The 4,788-nt window shown below is 38.2% G+C and overlaps 1 long non-coding RNA gene across 3 annotated transcripts; it reads right to left on the bottom strand.

The window, feature by feature from the left end:
- Positions 1-912: 912 nt before the first annotated feature.
- On the bottom strand, positions 913-2,932 carry LOC147332285 (uncharacterized). Of its 3 annotated transcripts, none has more exons than XR_015128931.1 (4): positions 2,661-2,863; positions 1,558-1,652; positions 1,384-1,449; positions 913-1,218 (listed from the first exon to the last, which is right to left on the bottom strand). It is a non-coding gene; the product is annotated as an uncharacterized LOC147332285 (long non-coding RNA). The 3 variants fall into 3 exon arrangements; XR_015128930.1 differs by lacking the exon at positions 913-1,218 and adding an exon at positions 2,874-2,932 and having other exon boundaries at positions 1,243-1,449; positions 2,661-2,718; XR_015128929.1 differs by lacking the exon at positions 913-1,218 and having other exon boundaries at positions 1,243-1,449.
- Positions 2,933-4,788: the final 1,856 nt, after the last annotated feature.

Genomic DNA, 4,788 nt, shown 5'->3' with positions numbered 1-4,788 from the left:
TACATCTTCCTTCGATATTTGTATCTTGTGTCACTAAAAATAATTTTATTTAATTTAATACATTGATTAATGACCTGCAGAATCTCCTTATCATATTAAGTGATTCATAATTGTCACTTTATGCTTTGTCCATCTTGAAAGTGATGACATCCTTGCATTACATCCTTTAGGTTCATTTTCTGCAGGCAGGTTTCTGACAGAGAACAGGCAGATTTACACTATAACATGCAGCGTTCTATAGATGGACACATAAAGAAATGAAAAATTACATGTATGTGCTAACTTTCTAAACACTGTTACATTAATGATTAAGTAGATAAAACATTTATGTCAGCCTTGGCTCATAGTTCATTTAAAGACAAGAACTTTGTGTGTGTTTCAGGTCCTGCACTCTCAAAGACTGAATGAACCAGCATTGCAGCCATGGGTCACTGTGAGCATCACAGGGAAGGTTGAAGCCGCCCACTGCAGCTGTAAGGCCGGAGTCACGGAGACCTGCACCCACGTCACTGCTCTTCTGTTTAATGTAGAAGCAACAGTGATCTGTGGCACAAGGACTGTTACAGATGAACCTGCATACTGGGTTTTGCTGGGTAATATGACCAAGATACAGCCAGAGGTTGGCCATAAGATAGACTTCTCCTCTCCAGCTGCCCAAAAAAAGGCTCTGGATCAGAACAAACAGACCATCTGTAGTGACAGGTAAAAGGAGCCGTCCTCAAAAAAGAAAAATCCCACCTGCTACTGTGGAGGAGTTGTCACTGCTATAATGCCATCATGTTTTATCTAGGGGTCTAGATTTATGCCTATAGTGCACTGCTGTGTAAATAATTTGCATTTACTGAATGAGTATCACTGTTCAAAAATTGAATAAAGAAACAAACTAATTTTTGCCTTTTTTTTTTTTTTTTATTAAAACCACTTTATAGAACATCACATCAGTTACAATGTAGAATCCATGTCACTGGAGAATTTTGATTCAATAAACAGTAAAAAGGTGAGCTGTGAAGACCAAGGACAAGTGCAGCTCACAGGTTTTCTATCCAAGGAATCCCAGAAGATTGCATGGTGTCATTGCCCAGCAGTTGTTCGCAGGACATATGGACTCAACCTCAACAATCCCTCACACTGAGCAGCATGAAGTGACAGTGCAGAGGAAAAACTCCCCTTTAACAAGAAGAAACCTCCAGCAGAACCCGGTTCAGTACCAGCAGCCATCTGGGTTTGGAGGAGAGAGAGAGACACAGAACTACCAAAAGTATATTTTTTTTTATGTGATTGACTGTTGTTGTAATTCAAGCCCTGAGTGTAGAGCAGGTAAGATATAAAGTTGCATCCTAAATTCCATGCTCATGCAGAGTGTTTAGTTTATGACTTTTTCACCTGGTCATTTCTTGATGAACAGATGGTCTTTTAGGGTTGACCAAGCTGGTACCTTGACTCTGTTCTCTGCAAGATGTTGCAAAAAACAAAATCATATGGAGACAATATTGGACACAAAATATATAACAATTTAGTTAAATGTAGCATTAACTCATAGGTCTTGCTAAAGTAAACCTTGTATTCTGATTCATCACAGCAGCAGTTCAGTTGGATGATGTCAGTAACTGCAGCAAGTGTCTTGCTGACTGAATAATTACATCTTGCATAATCTGAAACAAACACATAAAGACAGAAACAATTTATAAATTAACGTTTGATAAAATCTAAGAATTAATCATTTATTAGATACCAATATGAATATGTCTACCATAAAACTTGTATGGAGTGAAGTTACATTCAATCAAGATGGTCTGGCATGCTACAACTTTGTAGTTGTTAAGTTCTGGCTACAAGTATACATACCCATCTTGTACATGTTCTTTAACATTATTATTATTATTATTATTATTATCATCATCATCCTCCTACCCAATTATCTGTTTCTTTTAATCAGAGTATGCTGTTTTAATGACTTTACAATATCATTTACATTGTGTTCCTTACATTTTCCCCAATTGTATGTTATATTAATCCTATATTTCCGTTTTAATATTTCTAATGTTTGCCTTGTTTTCTTCACTGTCTGGTCTGCCTTTGTCTCACCTTTATGGATGCATTTACACCTAAATGTCCCCAACAAAGGATGTTTTAATTCACCACTATTCCAGTGAAACACGAGTCTCCCACCTTCCTGCTACCGGTCTCGAGTTTTTGTTCACCAAAGCACACACCAACTTCATACTGACGGACAGATCACTGCCCTTTTGCCGCCTTGTCTGACCGTGTTTTGTGGCTTTGGTTCACTTCGCCTCACTCTTCCCCATTCTTGTCATTAAATCAGGCCGTTCTGCAACCATGGCAGCCATTCAATCTATGGCTTTATTCATGGTGTATTTTACCACTTCACCAAAGGCCGTTTTCGTTTACAACATTATATTTGCAGTGTTCGTCTATCTATCAATATCTGCGGAGTATTTTTTAACGAGTATCCTATTTTCTAAAGCACAGCATGTAAAGGGTAGCTCGGTTAGCAGGATGCTAGCATGTAGCGCTTAGTGAGACACGCCTCAGACGAGTTGAGCAAAGACCCCGTCTGTGTACTTTATACGTGAGCAACGGATTTAAATAAAATTAACGTTTCAAAAGACAAACTTGAAGATAAAAAACAATATACTTACCGGAGAATCGCCAGGGTTTGCCGCTTCCATCTTGCTGCTCCTAAATTCAAAACTGCCTCTGCAGTCAGGCAGGGGAGGCGTGGAAATTGTCTTTGAGTTAGTCAAACGTTTTCCTTAGTTCGAGTAGATGATAAAATAAAAATAAATGGGATTTTAAGTAGGACTAGGCGTTCTGTAATGATCTCTATTTAGGAGAAAAACTTAATCACTCACCTCTAAACAGCTCTCTTTTAGGAGACAAACTGCTGGCTAACGGTGTCATGTGATCAAACAGCGTAATTTAATTGGCCGAGAACCACTCGACTCGATCTGGTGCTGATTGCTCTGGCTTGGGTCATTAAAGTTCATCACTTTTGCAGTTGAATTTTTGCAGGTGAATTTTTTTCAGGTGAATTTTTGCAGGTGAATTTTTTGCAGGTGAATTTTTTGCAGGTGAATTTTTGCAGGTGAATATTTTTGCAGGGAAATTTGGAGGATAAAAATTCAGTGTCATAAATTCAATGTCTAAAAATACTTGAATTCTGATGATACTATATTTCTTCCATAGATCATAACTGACCTCAAAGCAGTAAAAAGGACAGCCATTGGCAGCTTATAGAGCATGTCTAGTCTCCCATCAAAGACCACAGGTTTATACACAAACAACCAGTAAAAGCTGCTAGCCTAAAAGCTTGAAAAGCTGAAGAAATTGTTAATGGGACACTAATGAAATGGAGAGACACTATAAATTCTACTGGCTAATAGTCAAGCACAGTAAAGACTGCTTCCAGAGACCAGAGCCAACTGTGCCACATGATGGCAGTCATTTAAAGACTGGCTGCATAAGGGTGAGAAGCTTTAGGACAGGACACTGTTTGAGATGCAAGGAGATGTGTGTTGAAAAAACATACTTAGTATATCATTGGGATTTACATAATTTTTGGAGCAAAAAAATCAACTCCTTGAAAAGTAAAATCAGTCAATTGTAAGGTTACGAAAAGTTTGAGTTTCTCCAGGAAAGAGATGTAAGTTATTATGTTATGATGTCACAATACAGTGTGCTGTGTGTGTTGGGGAAGGTGGTATTGCTAAATGTCATTCTTCTGTCTGTCTGGGCCTCTTGGGGTCATTACAACATCACACCGGAGGACAAGACTGGAGTAAAACTGACAAATGAACCTGTCCTGCCTATCTGAGCACACACACAGAGACAGGCACTCACACATGTACAGATGGTGGGACAGTCTCGTATGTCAGCAACCTGATGGAAATCTGGCCTGGACTAACCAGCTGGAAAAGTGACCCTCTGGTTAATGGAGTGGCTGGAGAAATGAGAGGATGAAAGAGAGAGAGGTAAAATATGAGTGAGGAAAAGATGCAGAGGCTGGGAAAGTAAGAGTAGGTGTGGGGGAGAACGGGCACATTTATAGAGTCTGTTCATTTCCTAGGAATACACTTGTCCCAAAATTTGCTGCAATTGGCCGAAAGGGTTACTGACAGAGTAACCTAAACACAGTTCTCAATGAGTTGAAGTCATGTTAAGACCTAAATGTCTGAAATATTCATTCACAATACTTTTAGGCAAATAAACCCAACTTATATTTTAGTTATGACAAGCATAATAAACTCCATCGGTTTTTCCTACAGGGAGGCTGGTTTTTCCAATAAAACAATTGCAGGCTTATAAATAGATACAACAGGAGCAACAGGAGTTTAGTAACCACAGCAGAAAATGTGTGCATGGGTGAATAACAAGCAGCTGGATGTTGCAATAGATAGTGACTGCTATTAGATGTGTGCTGATAGACATTCTCATTTCTAATACTCATTTAATCTGTGAAATCAAAATCGTGAATGTCATAAAGTGACTCATTAAATGTCATGACTTGCATACTTTGAAATCTGTAAAAAGTTTAAATCTGTAATTATTAACTCTACTCATTCTATGAAAGCATAATTAAAAACTTTAACATTTTATTCATTTTTTCAGCCAAGTGAGAGGAGGAGAAATTAAGAAAAAAAGACATAAAAGTGCATAAACTTTATAACTACAATAAATAAGTAAGAATGGGCAAGAACCATCAAAAGGAAAGGGTAAAGTCATTCATATGACTCTGCAGTAGTCACGCATCTTCACTGGCTCCAGCAA

This window comes from Aulonocara sp. 'chitande type north' Nkhata Bay, linkage group LG4 (assembly GCF_057382095.1).
Source record: "Aulonocara sp. 'chitande type north' Nkhata Bay isolate Kocher_YH1m ecotype deep benthic linkage group LG4, A_spYH_male_GT1.1, whole genome shotgun sequence".
Classification (NCBI taxonomy): Eukaryota; Metazoa; Chordata; class Actinopteri; order Cichliformes; family Cichlidae; genus Aulonocara; species Aulonocara sp. 'chitande type north' Nkhata Bay.
The sequence above is the reverse complement of the archived record's forward strand: the minus strand, read 5'-3'. Positions and strand labels throughout refer to the sequence as shown.